The sequence below is a fragment of the Myotis yumanensis genome, unplaced genomic scaffold (genome assembly GCF_028538775.1).
Source record: "Myotis yumanensis isolate MYYU_CA2020_CCGP unplaced genomic scaffold, mMyoYum1.0.hap1 SCAF_2, whole genome shotgun sequence".
Taxonomy (NCBI): Eukaryota; Metazoa; Chordata; class Mammalia; order Chiroptera; family Vespertilionidae; genus Myotis; species Myotis yumanensis.
In genome coordinates, this window is record NW_027223753.1 from 209,678,170 (window position 1) to 209,694,460 (window position 16,291).

The 16,291-nt window shown below is 48.7% G+C and overlaps 2 pseudogenes; both read right to left on the reverse strand.

Annotated features, from left to right (window-relative positions):
* Nucleotides 1–2,514: 2,514 nt before the first annotated feature.
* On the reverse strand, nucleotides 2,515–3,450 carry LOC139002327 (ribonuclease H2 subunit A pseudogene; annotated as a pseudogene).
* A 4,522-nt stretch (nucleotides 3,451–7,972) lies between these two features.
* LOC139002711 (phosphoethanolamine/phosphocholine phosphatase pseudogene) lies at nucleotides 7,973–9,202 on the reverse strand (annotated as a pseudogene).
* Nucleotides 9,203–16,291: the final 7,089 nt, after the last annotated feature.

The window sequence follows — 16,291 nt, forward strand, 5'->3', positions numbered from 1 at the left end:
CCCTTCAACTCAGTCCCTGATCCTGGGGGAAATCCCACAACAGCAGAGCCTCCGTCCTGGCACCACAGGCTGGGGAGTCAGCCTTGATGAGGGTCACTGGGGTCTGCAGCCTTTGGCCAGGCCATCCCCCTTTCAGCCCCAGCCTGAGTGGGGCTCCCCTTTTCATGCTCCCCTATCATGAAGGCAGAGGTGGGTGTTGAGAGACAGGCCTGCCCTGCGGAGGAGGCTGCCCTGCCCTGAGGAGGTCTGTCCTGCTCCTCAGCCCCCGGGCTCCTTTCCCTTTCTGACTGCATCTAACACCTGTGCACAGCCTCTGGGTCTCAGCCCGCTCCCAGGCGGACACACCCAACATCTGGCTGGCAGGGCCTTTGACCCGGGACACTGCCCCCTGTGTCAGGCTCTGGGGCTGCTGCCAGGGCTGATTCCCGCCCTGCCCTGCCCTGCCCTGCCCCACACAGGCCTCTGTGGACAGGACAGACCAGAAGCTGCTCTGAGCCTTCCTGGGAGAGAGAGGCCAGGGGAGCCCGGAGGCCGGTGGCAGGGAGGGTTATTGTACTCCGTCCTCCGGCACAGGGACCCTGGGGGGCCCTAGCACAGTGCTCGTCTGCCAGAAGGGACTTCTCCTTTTTCAAATTATTTCACAAACAAGTAAATGGGATAAAAACTGCTTATTGTAAAGAAATACCACTGGCTCCCTGTGTGGCTCTCTGTGTCTCCCTGTTCCAGTCTCCCAGGGCTGGACCCCACTCCCTGGGGTCAGGGTGGGTCTCAGACTCTGCATCTCCAGCTAAGCTGCAGCAAGCAGGCCCTCTGCAGATGTGTGTTGCACTGCTTCCCACGTGAAGGTGACCTTAGTGACAAGCTCAATTTCTGATGGCTTCCTTGAATCCTTGGCCAAGGATATGACTCTGCTGCCGCCTGGTGGTGGGAGTTAGAATCGCATGTGATCACCTGAGGGTTAGTCACCCATTAGAGAGGGTCCATCCACCACCCTTGTGAACTGGAGAGGATGGCAATCTGATCCTCAGAAGGGTTGATAATCCTGACCGAGATCACACGCAGACCAGGACTACCCTGGCTTCCTCAGTGCCTCCTGACTGACAGGTTAAGGGTGACACCTAATACTCATCAGGGAGGTTGAGTCCTGCCTTGGGGTCAGGCAGATGGTGTGGGTCCTGGCCAGGCCATCACCAGTGGGAACAGCAGGCAAGTGATTCAGCTTCGAAACCAGGATCTCCCCCCTAATAGTGGAGCCCCTTGCCAGCTTCTGGGTGGGCTGGTTGGGGGCCACCAGGCTCCAATGCTGTTGGCACAGCACCTGGCACACAGTAGGTGCTCAGTGAATGCTTTTCCTGCTACTGTTGCCCAAGGTGGAAACGAGAGCCCACGAGGGGGTGTGGTTCATTCTTGCTCCAAAACCACGTGACTGCATTCAAGTCTCATCTTGGGTCGGAGGAGAGGGTGGGCCTGGGATCAGAGAGGCAGCTTCAGAGAGACCTCTCCCTGTTCATTCCTGTGCCCTGGGAGGCAGGCACTGCTGTTCCAGAACCTCCCAAGGTTGCCTGGCCACAGGCATCACCTGGGGAATTATTAAGAGCACACACTCCTGGCCTCCAGCCCTGACACTTCCATCCGGGGGGTCTGGGTGGGGCCTGGGAATCTATATTTATAAAGCACTCTGGGAGGGGTGCAAGGACCAGCAGTTTGGGGGGACACTGGCCACCCTCATCTTTATGGTTTTTGTAGTGGAAACGGCCAGGGACCCAAGAGTGGGTGAGGCCTGGCTCTGGTGGCCCAGGACTGTCTGGGGGTGCCCCTGAGGGGAGAGTGACTAGAGGTGGATGAGGTGAGGGTGAGGGAGGGCTGGCCAGCGGAGACCCGGCAGCAGCAGGTGTGCAGGCTCTGACCCCGCCCAGGTGATGCGCTCCAGGTCTCACCAGGTAGACTAGGTGACCTGGAAGGAGGAGGGGGAGGGTGCAGCGTGTCCTCTGGGTTCTTCCTGCAACAGCCCCGAGGACTGATGCTGGGCAGGAACCTCTGATGGTGTCAGACTCCCCCCTGAAGCTGGAAGAGCCAATGTGTGGGTCTGAGGAAGTCGGGGAGCCTTCCAGGATTGGGGGCTCTCTCGGCTCCCCTGCCTGGGCTGGGCCCCAGCACTCCCTGCAAATCCCAAGGAGCATGATCCAGGATTCTGAGAGCCTAGCACCACTGTCACCAGCAGGCCCGCCCAGCGAAAGCTGTGTCTTCAGGCCGCAGTAGTCAGCCTCAGCCCCCAGAACAAATACACAGGCGGGGGCCTCAAACAGCAGACGTTTATGGCCTCACAGTCTGGGAGCTAGAAGTCCAAGATCAAGGTGTCTGCAGAGATGGTTTCCCCTGAGGCGTCTCGCCTTCACTTGCAGTTGGCTGTTGCCTGCCTGTGTCCTCACCTGGCCGTACCTCTGTGTGTGTCCTAATCTCTTCTTTTTTTTTTTTTTTTTTTTTTTTTTTTTGGCTTTCCTTAAGCAATTTTAATCACAAACTGAAGGTAAAGGGGTACAGGCTGGCTCTTAGAGAGTGGTCGCTGACTCTAGGCCACGTTCCTGGAAGTACCAGTGGGGGAGATGGGGGCCGTTTCCTGGCTTTTCGTTGAAATAGGATGTAATCCTCCCATGTCCTTCCTGATCCCCTGCTGGCAAGTCCTCCCACGTAACACCTTCCGCCTCCTTCTCCAGGATGCTCTGGGCCGTGCGCCAACTGAACCGGACAAGCTGGGGAAAGCCAAACACAGGCTCCACGTTTTTCCTCAACCATGCTTTCGTCTTGGGATCATTGGGGTAGCCTGAGCCATAATCAGTGTCCAGGTCCTGTAGTTTTTCCACAAACTGCCAGTTCTTCACGGCCTGGTCTCGGGCCACCTTGGCACAGATGCTGGCAGCGCTGACCACGGGATAGAGAGCATCTGCCTTGGCCTTGACTGTCAACTCAATGCCAGGAAAGCACTGCTGCAGCCGCTCTTGGTATGTCTCTGGCATTCCCACAGTGTCCACAAATACCTGAGCAATGTTGACGCCATGGTCCAATGAATACTGCACCAGCCCAGCGGCTGTATCATGGGACAGAGAGTTCAGATTATACTTGACCCGCCCAAGCATGCTGGTAGAGATGAGGTTTGGAGACAGCACGTCCAGTGCCCAGCCCACAAAGTCCCCGTCCTCCTCCATTTTCGCAAATAGCCTGTCCCGCTCGCTCTCCCACAGGGTCTTTGAGTCTGCCACTTTCAAGGCCTCCAGAACTGCTAGGAGCGACATGGGACAATAACAAATGGCGTAAACCATGGGGCCCAGCACAGGGCCCTGGCCTGCTTCATCGACGCCCAGGACGCACGGCTCCTTGCAGCACACTGCGGTCACAGGCAAGTTCAGGCGACAGTGGCCCCGTATTGTCTCTCTCCAGCTCTCTGAGATCCATGTCCCTGCGGCTGCCACTATCAGCCGCAGGAAACCGGTCTCCTAATCTCTTCTTATAGGTCCACCCATCCTGTTGAACTAGGGTCCACCTAGTGACCTTCATTTAACCTGCACCATCTCCAAATACAGCCACACCCTGAGGTGCTTAGGGCTTCAACTAGGGGACACAGCTCAGCCCATGACAAGGCCTAAGCAAGAACTGCAGTGACCAAAAGGCCACGGGCCTCTAAGGACAGCTCAGTTATGGCTGCAGCCAGACCCAACAGGACCCCATCCCCTACATTTGGTTCGATGACACACCAGGCTGCACAAAAGTGAAAGCGTCTCTAAGGACAGCCGGTGTGAGGAGACTCAGACTCAGGAAGAGCGAGGAGCTCAGAGACTCTGGCCCCAGCCCCAGGCAGAGGCCACTTTTGCTTCCCACATGGGGCACCCCATGGTCTTTATGGATATGGATTAACTGGCAGGAGTGGGGGGCCTTCCTGCTGGAGCAGGGGGCCGGTGGGGCTAGGAGGAGTCTGGGGAAACTCCTACAGGGGTGAGGGCCCTTCTTTAGATGGGGGCCAAGCCCAGAGTGATGGAGACACATGGGGTGTGTGCATGTGTGCCTCTGTGTCTGTGTGTGTTCATTGCTTTCCGCTTAAAATGACAGCGCACTGTGTCACTGCATGTGAAAAAGGAATCACTTTGGGAAATTTTTTTCCTGTGTCCTCCCTTCTGGGGGGTGGTGGATGGCAGTGAAGCTGTAACATGACCATCACTTCCAAGGGACAGCCAGCGATCCCGGGGTCTCAGGGAGGCCTGTGGGCTGCACTGGAGATGCTGGTCAAGGGGATGATCCAGGACCCAGGTAGGACAGGGCGGGACGGCTCGCGATTCCGCATGCTACTCAGAATGGTGCACAATTTAAAACTGATGGATAATTTACTTCTGGAATTTTCCATTTAATATTTTTTAATCACTACTACTAACTGCGTGTAACTGAAACCACAGAAAGGAAAATTGCAGACAAGGGAGGGCAGTTGTACTTTTCAAAGACATCCAGGCATGCAGTCGTGCGGAAATAATGAACAGTGAGTCCATGAAAGGGATCATCAAACCCGGCAAAAAGCATTGCGTGGGTCACCCACATGTTCATTTGCACCACAGGGCACAGGGACACACCAGCGCCATTCCCACCTGTGGTTTATCCCATCACTAGGCTTTGTCCTGACTCGGCCTGTGCTTTGCTTCCTGAAGCCCGGCCTGCACCTGCTCCATGTTCTGAGGCCTCTGGGAATGGAGCTCAGGGCCCAGCTGCCTCATCAACCCTGAAGGCTGGTTCAGACTAAGGTTTTCATCCGATCCAATCTGTGCAAATCCATCAGCATAATCTTCAGATGTTTTCTCATCCAAAGTGTTTCCTCCACTTACATTGGGATTCTTTTACGTCACTTCTCTTTTTTTAATATATTTTGTTGATTTTTTACAGAGAGGAAGGGAGAGGAATAGAGAGTTAGAAACATCGATCAACTGCCTCCTGCACCACCCCTACTGGGGATGTGCCCGCAACCAAGGTACATGCCCTTGACTGGAATCGAACCTGGGACCCTTCAGTCCGCAGGCCAACGCTCTATCCACTGAGCCAAACCAGTTAGGGCTTCACTTCTTTTTTTTTTTAAATCTTTGTCTCATTTTTTTCAAGAGAAACGATTTTAAATATAGTAATATTACATGCAATAAACATTAACATTTCAAAGAAAACTATCTTAAATATAATAATATTACATGCAATAAACATTAATATTTCAAGAAAATAAGGATTTTTGGTATAATAATATTACCAAAACTGTACTAACATAATATGATATCACAAAAGTTATAGGAAATATTAAAAATCTACTAATAACAGGATTACTTCTATTATATTCTAAAATATTTTTTCCCTCTGGCTCTATTTTTGTTCATCAGTTTATGTTGTTTGTTATATTCCACAAATGAGTGAGATCATGTGATATTTTTTCATCTCCAACTGGCTTATTTTGCTTAGCATGATTCTCTCCAGGTCCATCCATGCTGTTGCAAATGGTAAGAATTCCTTCTTTTTTACAGCAGCATGGTATTCCATTGTGTAGATGTACCACTATTTTTTAATCTACTCATCTGCTGATGGGCACTTAGGTTGTTTCCAAATATTAGCTATTGTAAGTTGTGCTGCTATGAACATAGGGATGCATATGTATGTCCTTTCTGATTGGTGCTTCTGATTTCTTGGGATATATGCCTAGAAGTGAAATTACTGTGTCAAATGGGAGTTCCATTTTTAAATTTTTGAGGAAACTCCATACTGTTCTCCACAGTAGCTGCACCAGTCTGCATTCCCACCAGCAGTGCAAGAGGGTTCCTTTTTCTCTGAGTCCTCGCCAGCACTTGTTTGTTGATTTGTTGATGATAGCCATTCTGACAGGTGTGAGATGGTGTCTCATTGTCGTTTTGATTTGCATCTCTCAGATTAGTGACTTTGAGCATGTTTTCACATGTCTCTTGGCCTTCCTTATGTCTTCTTTCAAAAAGTGACTATTTAGGTTCTTTGCCCATTTTTTAATTGGACTGTTTAGCTTCCTTTTGTTCATTTGTATGAGTTCCCTGTAAATTTTGGAGATTAAACTCTTATTGGAGATAACATTGGCAAACATGTTCTCCCATGCAGTGGGCTTTCTTCTTGTTTTGTTAATGGTTTCTTTTGCTGTACAGAAGCTTTTTATTTTTATGTAGTCCCATGTGTTTATTTTCTCTTTAGTTTCCATTGTCCTAGGAGCTGTATTGGTAAAGCTATTGTTACAACATATGTCTAATCTGTTGCTGCCTATGGACTCTTCTAAGATTTTTATGGTTTCCCGTCTTATGTTTAAGTCCTTTATCCATTTTGAGTTTATTTTTGTATATGGTGTAAGTTGGTGATCTAGATTCCTTTTTTTTTTTTTTTTTGCATGTATCTGTCCAATTTTCCCAACACAATTTATTGAAGAGACTATCTTGACTCCATTGTATGCTCTTGCCTCCTTTGTCAAATATTAATTGAGCATAATGACTTGGGTCGATTTCTGGGTTCGATGTTTGGTTCCATTGGTCTGTATGTCTGTTCTTGTGCCAATACCAGGCAGTTTTGAGAACAGTGGCTTTGTAATATAGTTTGAATTCTGGTATTGTGATTCCTCCAACTTTGTTCTTCTTTCTCAGGAATGCTGCGGCTATTTGGATCTTTCTTATTACCGATGAACTTCTGGAGAGTTTGTTTGAGGTCTGTGAAATATTCCGTTGGTATCTTAATGGGGATGGCATTGAATCTATAGATTGCTTTGGGTTGTATGGACAATTTAATGATGTTGATTCTACCAATCCATGAACATGGTACATTCTTCCAAGTGTTTATATCTTCCCCTATCTCTTTTATCAATGTCCTGTAGTTTGCCGAGTATAGGTCTTTTACCTCCTTAGTTAAATTTATTCCTAGGTATCTTAATTTTTTTGGTGTGATGATTAACGTGATTTTTTTTTTAGTTTATCTTTCTGTGTGTTCATTATTGGTGTATAAATAAGCCATAGATTTCTGGGTGTTAATTTTGTATCCTAACACATTGCCAAATTCATTTATTACACACACACACACACACACACACACACACACACGCTCGCGCGCGCCACTTCACCTGCTTTAATAGCTCTAAAACACCAAAGAGGAGGGGCTTGGGTTTCGCTGGCTCTGCTTTAAAACATCATGGCTTTCTGTTCCATAGGAGAGGAGGGGGCCGCAGAGGGCCCAGCCCACGGGGGTGACTTTGGTTGTCCCCGGTCTTGTTGCATAGACAAGGCTGGGGTAGGAGAGGACACCAAGGCACCGCTGCGATGTTCCTGGCTGGTCTGACCCACGCCAGACCGTGTACTACCTCGTTCCACCACCAGGAGGAGACTGTTAGTCTGGCTTTTCTTCCTTTGGGGTTGCTGGCCGGATGGGCGGGGAAGGGACTCAAGAAAAGGGGTGTAGTGTGGCATCGCGGCAGGTGAAGCGAAATCTAGGACTGCGGCTGTGGGGGTGGGAGGGGGGGTGAGCTTCCTCTCTCCGCGGGGAGTCGATCGGGAGGATTCCTCCTTGACCTAAGCCTGGGAGAGGGGAAGTTACGGGCCAGGCAGCCGTTAAAATTCTCTCGCGCACAAGGGAACCTCTTCCTCCCAGTTCAGAGGACGAGCTTTTAGGAAACGCTGCTGCCGTCCCCGGAATGCGCGTCACCCGGGATGGGCCACCGTCCGGAATGTAACTGTTTGCTGTGGCTCTGAGGGGGGCGGCCGCGCTGGTTTAACTGCATGGATCGTTCGGATGGCTCTGAACTCCCTCCTTCAGCCCCCGAATGGACGGGCCTGGAATTCTAGAAATTCCACACCAAAGGGGGACATACCAAAGCGAAAGGGAAAGGAAGTTAAAAAACTAGATTGTCTTTCCCGATCTCCCTCCTCAGGGGACGGGGCGCCCCCTGCAGGCCGCCGTCTCAGCACGCCTTCAGCACCTGCTGCAGGTGGAGGCGCACGTCGTGGGGGTCTCCCGGGGCTCCACGGTGGCGTGGAACCAGCTGGGCTCTGCCTTCTGCGCCTCCTGGAGCAGGCGGTGCATGCGGGAGCCGCGGCGCGGGAAGGCCACGTCGCCGCCGGCCAGCAGCCCCATGGGCAGAAGTCATTGGCGCCGTCGCCCACGTAGCAAAGGCGCTCGAAGGGCACGCTGTCCTGGGCCCGCTCGCGCCGGGAGTCGCTGAGCACCTTGTGTTTGCACCTGTTGCTGGGGCACCGCGCGCAGCTGTGCGCGTGGAAGGGCCGCAGCGCCAGCAGCCCCCGCGGGTCGGGCCCGGCGTGATGCTGAGGATGCGGCGGAACAGGCCCAGGTGGCCGGCGGCGCGCAGCGCGCTCTCCCCGCCGAAGGTGTTGGCATCCGAGACGGGAGTCACCTCGAAGCAGGCTCCCTGCTTGGCCACCAACTGCAGCAGGTCGCCAGGAGCAGGGGGATGGCCTCGCAGACGGCGCGCAGGTCCCCCGGCTGCATGCCCTGCTCACCCAGGAAATGGAAAACCCGCTGCAGGTACTTCTTGGAGAAGCCCTCGCCGTAGGTGGCGCGCAGGCTCTCCGGCGGCCGGTGGCCCGGCGCGGGGCGCACGATCGAGTCGTCGCTGTTTTTGTCCACGATGGTCTCGTCAAAATCGAAGGTCAGGAGGAAGCGCGGCGCGCCCTGCGCAGCCATCCCGCCGTCCTCTGGAGCAGTTTTGTCCTGAATGATCCAATATTTTGTGTCGTCCCAAAGAGTTCCTCAAATAAAAGGGGCAAGGACCTCTGAGCTTCTCCGGCAGGGTGCGGAGCGGCGGCCGCAGAAGTCTGTCCCGGCTGAGGGTGAAGCGCAGAGAGTGGAGAGAGGGGCTCGGGGAGGTATTGGGGCGCAGGTTGGAGCGGCGGGGGGGGGTACTTGCGGGAGCTGGAGGGGACTCGGTGTCTTATCCACCCTCGGGCTTCTGGGCTGAGGCTCACGAGTCCGGAGGGTCCGTGGGTGATGTGCGTCTGGGCCGTCCCCTCCACCTGCCTTCCATTCCCCGCCCCCCCCCCTCCCCCCCCCCCCCCCCCCCCCCCCCCGGCCGCCGCCGCACGTCCCCTTTAAAGGGCCGAGAGCCGGAGCCAGAGCCACCGCAGTCCCCGCACGTCACAAGCGGCTGTCCAATCACAGCGGCGCCAGCGCACATCCCCAAATTCATTTATTAAGTCTAGTAGTTTGTTGAAGGAGTCTTTGGGGTTTACTATGTACAGTATCATGTCATCTGCGAAAAATGACAGTTTTACTTCTTCTTTTCCAATTTGGATGCCTTTTATTTCTTCTCTAATCGTTATGGCTAGCACTTCCGGTGCCATGTCGAACAGGAGTGGTGAGAGTGGGCATCCCTGTGTTGTTCCTGTTCTTAGGGGACATGGTTTTTTTTAGTTTTTGCCCATTGAGTATGATGTTGGCTGTCGTTTGTCATATGTGGCCTTTATCATGTTGAGATACGCTCCCTCTATTCCAACTTTGCTGAGAGTTTTTATCAAAAATGGATGTTGGGCCCTAACCGGTTTGGCTCAGTGGGTAGAGCTTCGGCCTGCGGACTGAAGGGTCCCAGTTTCGGTTCTGGTCAAGGGCATGTAGCTGGGTTGGGGGCACATCCCCGGTGAGGGGTGTGCAGGAGGCAGCTGGTCGATGTTTCTCTCTCATCGATGTTTCTAACTATCCCTCTCCCTTCCTCTCTGTAAAAAGTCAATAAAATATATTTTTTTAAAAATGGATGTTGGATTTTGTCGAATGCTTCTTCTGCATCCATTGATATGATCATGTGATTTTTGTCTTTCAATTTGTTTATGTGATGTATCACGTTTATTGATTTGCAAACATTGTACCAGCCTTGCATCCCTGGAATAAATCCCACTTGATCATGATGTATGATCTTTTTAATAGATTGCTGGATGCAATTTGCTAATATTTTGTTGAGGATGTTAGCATCTATGTTCATCAGGAATATTGGCCTGTAATTCTCTTTATTCATAGTGTCTTTATCTGGTTTTGGAATTAGGATAATGCTGGCTTCATAAAAAGAGTTTAGAAGAGTTCCTTCCTCTTGGGTTTTCTGAAATATTTTGAGGAGTATAGATGTTAGTTCTCCTTTGAATGTTTGGAAAAACTCCCCTGTGAAGCCATCTGGACCTGAGCTTTTATTGGTGGGAGGTTTTTTTTATTACTGCTTCTGTTTCATCGGTTGTTATTGGCCTATTCAGGTTTTGTTATTCTTCCTGATTAAGTTTTGGGAGATTGTATTTTTCTAGGAATTTGTCTATTTCATCCACATTGTCCAGCTTATTAGCATATAGTATTTTTTTATAATTCTTTGTATTTCTGTGGTGTTTGTGGTTACTTCTCCACTTTCGTTTCTGATTTCATTTATTTGGATCCTCTCTCTTTGTTACTTGATGAGTCTGGCTAATGGTTTATCAATTTTGTTTATCCTTTCAAAGAATCGGCTATTGTTTCATTGATATTTTGTATTGGTTTTTTAGTCTCTATGTTATTTATTTCTGCTCAATCTTTATTATTTCCTTCCTTGTGCTTACTCTGGGCTCTTCTTGTTGTTCCCTTTCTAGTTCTTTAAGTTGTAGGATTACATAGTTTATTGCTGATTTTTCTTGTTTTTTGAGGTATGCCTGTAGTGCTATGAACTTTCCTCTCAGGATTGCTTTTCCTGTGTCCCAGAGATTTTGGGTTGTTGTGGTGCATGTTCATTTGTTTCCAGGAAGTTTTTTATTTCTCTCTTGGTCTCCTTGTTAACCCATTTATTGTTTAATAACATGCTATTTAGCCCCCATGTGTTTGAATGTTTATGTGTGTTTTTACTGTAGTTGATTTCTAATTTCATTCCACTGTGAACTGAGAAGATGCTTGATATGGTTTCAATCTTCTTGAACTTGTAGAGACTTGTTTTGTGTCCTAACATGTGGTCTGTCTACCCCAACCCCAGCAGTCCAGGGGTTCCCAAAGGTGAGGACGTCGTCGACGAAGAATCAAGGACAGGAGAAACCAAGATGGCGGCATAGTTAAACACCGGAGTTTGCTGCCTCGAACAACCACTTCAAAAATACAACTAAAAGACGGAACGGACATCACCCAGAACCACAGGAAGGCTGGCTGAGGAGAGATTCTTCAACTAGAAGGAAAGAGAACAGCATACAGAGGCTCAGAGGAGGCGCAGTGTGGAAATACAAAGGTACGGAGGTGCGCGTGGAGCAGGCTGGTGGCTGAGGGCGCGGTTGTCGTTTTCAATTGGGAGGGAGTCCCAGGCTCTGAGCTCCAGATCCAGGCGAGTCTCTAGGGACTCAGACTCAAACGGGAGAAGCGGGATTGTCTGGCATCGGTCGGAACGTGAGGGCAGCTTTCTCTCCAAGGTTTGCAGCGGTTGCTGGGGTTCTGAGAAGCAGAGCCTCTGGGAACAGGACTGAGAGCAGCCATAACTGCTCCCTCCACCCGCCCTGTTGATCCCGTGCGACCCACCCCGCCAAAGCCCTGCGCAGAGCCATTTTCCGGATAGCCTCAGGCAAAGGCTAGATTAGCACCTCTCCAGAGGACAGAAGTTTTCCCACTGCAGACACAGCTGATTCTCACAGCCAGTTGGCCTGGAGGTCAAATCCCTCTAGTATTAACTACAACAATCGAGGCTTAACTACAACAAGACTGCGCACAAAGACCACTAGGGGGTGCACCAAGAAAGCATAAAAAATGTGGAGACAAAGAAACAGGACAAAACTATCAAGGGAGGATATTGAGTTCAGAACCACACTTTTAAGGTCTCTCAAGAACTGTCTAGAAGCCGCCAATAAACTTATTGAGATCTACAAGAAATCTAATGAGACCCTCGATGCTGTGATAAAGAAGCAACTAGAAATTAAGCATCCACGGACTGAAATAAAGAATATTATACAGACTCCCAACAGCAGACCAGAGGAGCACAAGAATCAAGTCAAAGATTTGAAATGCGAGGAAGCAAAAAACACCCAACCAGAAAAGCAAAATGAAAAAAGAATCCGAAAATACGAAGATAGTGTAAGGAGCCTCTGGGACAGCTTCAAGCGTACCAACATCCGAATTATAGGGGTGCCAGAAGATGAAAGACAGCAAGATATTGAAAACCTATTTGAAGAAATAATGGCAGAAAACTTACCCCACCTGGTGAAAGAAATAGACTTACAGGTCCAGGAAGTGCGGAGAACCCCAAACAAAAGGAATCCAAAGAGGACCACACCAAGACACATCATCATTAAAATGCCAAGAGCAAAAGACAAAGAGAGAATCTTAAAAGCAGCAAGAGAAAGAAACTCAGTTACCTACAAGGGAATACCCATACGACTGTCAGCTGATTTCTCAACAGAAACTTTGCAGGCCAGAAGGGAGTGGCAAGAAATATTCAAAGTGATGAATACCAAGAACCTACAACCAAGAGTACTTTATCCAGCAAAGCTATCATTCAGAATTGAAGGTCAGATAAAGAGCTTCACAGATAAGGAAAAGCTAAAGGAGTTCATCACCACCAAACCAGTATTATATGAAATGCTGAAAGGTATCCTTTAAGAAGAGGAAGAAGAAGAAAAAGGTAAAGATAGAAATTATGAACAACAAATATGCATCTATCAACAAATGAATCTAAGAATCAAGTGAATAAATAATCTGATGAACAGAATAAACTGTTGATTATAATAGAATCAGGGACATAGAAAGGGAATGGACTGACTATTCTTAGGGGCGGGGGAAGGGGTATAGGAGATGCGGGAAGGGACTGGACAAAAATCATGCACCTATGGATAAGGACAGTGGGTGGGGAGTGAGGGCAGAGGGTAGGGTGGGAGCTGGAAGGAGGGGAGTTATGGGGGGTGGGAAGAGGAACAAATGTAATAATCTGAACAATAAAGATTTAATTTAAAAAAAAGAATCAAGGACATAGAGACAGCGTTCAGATCATCAGCATAGTTGGGTTCTTCCTTTATTCTCCTGTTACATCTGTATTTATACCATTTGATCCTATAAGCATGCCTCTATAGCAGCCGTGGGCAAACTACGGCCCGCAGGCCAGATCTGGCCCGTTTGAAATGAATAAAACTAAAAAAAAAAAAAAAGACCGTACCCTTTTATGTAATGATGTTTACTTTGAATTTATATTAGTTCACACAAACACTCCATCCATGCTTTTGTTCCGGCCCTCCGGTCCAGTTTAAGAACCCACTGTGGCCCTCGAGTCAAAAAGTTTGCCCACCCCTGCTCTATAGTCACATCATGGTATGTTTTGGGTCCTCCCTTGACCTTCTACAGTTCCTTGTTTCATGTCCATAGTTTCTTATCTGGCCTTTGCCAAAAAGCCCATCTCTATCTAGTTCTGTTGATTTTAATCCTATCCATTCTATTCCAAAGGTTAGGGCTAGTTTGTTATCTCCATTCTAAGGTCACTACTCTATTGTTCTGTTAAGCTACAAAGAAGTAACTGAAGGAGATTATCCTAAGTAAAGATTATGTAGTTTAAACATGATTGTTCATAAGTTCAGGTGATTAACTACCCGCCTGGCACTTAGTTAAGGGGTTTTACTGATTTATTCCCTTCCTTAGCCCCGTTAATCCCTAACTCCAGGAAACATTCCCACTTGGGGAAACAACCTTTCTCGGGGAGGTGACCCTGGTTAGAACACATAGGGCAAAAAAAGGGGGAGCAAACATATTAAGAACAGTATGCCATATACACCGGGTACCTTGGAACATATTCTGTGCAGATGTTTCTTCCCTGCAGCGACTGTGTCAAAAGGAAGGGTGGACCGACTTCCGGCAGGGCACCTGCATAAGGACTCCATATGGACACCGATATGAGTAGAACCTCCGTTCTTGGTGGGCAATAATGTGTGCGCCAAGTTACCCACCTCAAGAAGACACAATACACAGGGAGACTGTGGATGTCCTGTTTACCTGTGCAGCCTCAGCCAGCTCCACTGTGTTGAGCAGCGTATTTTAAATACGTCTACGTAGGAAAGATAAGACACTGAGGGATCATATGTCTTGGCAGTGACTGGGATGTTGCCACATACAGGGATCCTGAAAACTATTATGTCAGCAGGAAGTGTAGAGAACAAGTCTATCTGATGGGCATAATGAATGGGAAGGACAGAAATTGGTAAGTGTGTTTATCGATCCTAAAATAGATAAGTCGGGAATTCTTGCTAAGCAAGGGAGCTGTGTAGGGTCAGGAGATAAGGCAGAAAAAGAATTTCAGAAACTACAATTTGCAAATATGTCTGGAACCTCCAGAGTCTGAAAACATAGATAGTGTGAGAGGCACCTGGAGAACTTTGAGAATTACTTGTGCCCGTGTTCCTTCCCCAAATTTGCGATTCCATTTGCTACATGAGACCCTAGTAACTGGTGTGTTTTGTTTAAGTTTCTAAGATGATGGTAACTTGCAGCTACAGTTGAGTGACTGAGCTAGAGCCTGTCAGAGAGCAACTGGTGAGGTCCCTTGGCCTGGCCTGCAGATATCCCCAAAAGGGATCCTGGATTGCGAGAAGGCACAGGCCAGGCCGAGGGACCCCATTGGTGCACATGTGGGCCAGTGAGGGACCACTGGAGGGCTGCAGGGCATGCCAGCACTCTCGCCGAGTCCCGATTTGCTGGACCCCAGGAGCAAGCTAACCTACTAGTTGGAGCATCTGGCCCCTGCTGGTCAGTGTGCATCATACCTACCAGTGGAATGGTGGAACGGTTGCTTAGGCTTTTGTATATATAGATGGAAGGCCACTCCACAGGCTGTGGAGATAATTCATCAGGTCCCCATATTGGGCTGTGTTCATATTTCTAGTTTTGTTTGTGGAAACCTGAGTAAATGTGACTACTGGTTTTTATATTTTTCTACAGCACTGTGTTACCCAAGTACAACATCTCAGGAACTGAATGTGGAAACGATCAGGGACACTGGAGGTCAAGGACTGAGGACGGTGCCTGTTGGTTCCCCAGTTGAGCTAGTGACCAGTGATGGTGAACCTTTTGAGCTCGGCGTGTCAGCATTTTGAAAAACCCTAACTTAACTCTAGTGCTGTGTCACATATAGAAATTTTTTGATATTTTCAACCATAGTAAAACAAAGACTTATATTTTTGATATTTATTTTATATATTTAAATGCCATTTAACAAAGAAAAACCAACCAAAATAATGAGTTTGTGTGTCACCTCTGACACGTGTGTCATAGGTTCGCCATCACTGAGCTAGTCCATGCATCTGGAGCAGTCCCGAAGTCACAAGAATTTGTGGAGAGCCTCTTCTCCCCAAGAGCTCATGCCCCTTTGAATAGATGCCCTCAACAGGTCCCGCTGGTTAGTAGTTAAAAAAAGTTTGGCTTTATTGACTGTGCCAGGCAGTGGCTAACTGGAGGCTTCAGTATAATATTGTGAAGACACTAAGATCCCAGAGGTCTCTGTTATCCTGTCTCGTTTCTGGATTGATGCAACCATCATTTTCTCTCAAACCTTGTTTTCTCCTTTTGGATCCTAGAATGCTGATGCTACAAATGAACAGGCGAGACCCCTGCATGCCACCTGAGGAAGTGCAGTGAGAGTCAGCATGCATCTGGTTAGTGGAACTGCCAAGAGGAATACATGCAAAGCCGGTGCTGACTGACGCACAGCTTTACATGTCATAATGCTAGAAGTGTCTGCAGTAGGTTTACTCCCAGATAAGAGCAGGGGAGCATCTGTTGTGTTGAGGTGAGGAGTATTAGGGAGTGAAATTGAGAAGCCCTGGTAGGTTGATAGTCGTCGTTCCCATTATTAATTTATAAAGACTCGCCAGAACCGGTTTGGCTCAGTGGATAGAGCGTCGGCCTGCGGACTGAAAGGTCCCAGGTTCAATTCCGGTCAAGGGCATGTACCTGGGTTGCGGGCACATCCCCAGTAGGAGATGTGCAGGAGGCAGCTGGTCAATGTTTCTCTCTCATCGATGTTTCTAACTTTCTATCTCTCTCCCATCCTCTCTGTAAAAAATCAATAAAATATATTTTAAAAAAAAAATTTATAAAGACTGAAATGTAGAAATATAACAGAATAAGTTGTATTTTTTAAAAAAGAAAGTTCGACTGTGATATAAGCCCTGCCCTGAGTCAAGCGTGGCTGGCCAATAACCAGTGTTTAGAACAGGAGCAGAGTGGACTTTTGGGCACTTCTGACCGTCTCATGTGGAGTCACTGTTCGTCAGGGCAGTCATGTCAAGTACTTGTCAAGGCCGAGGGA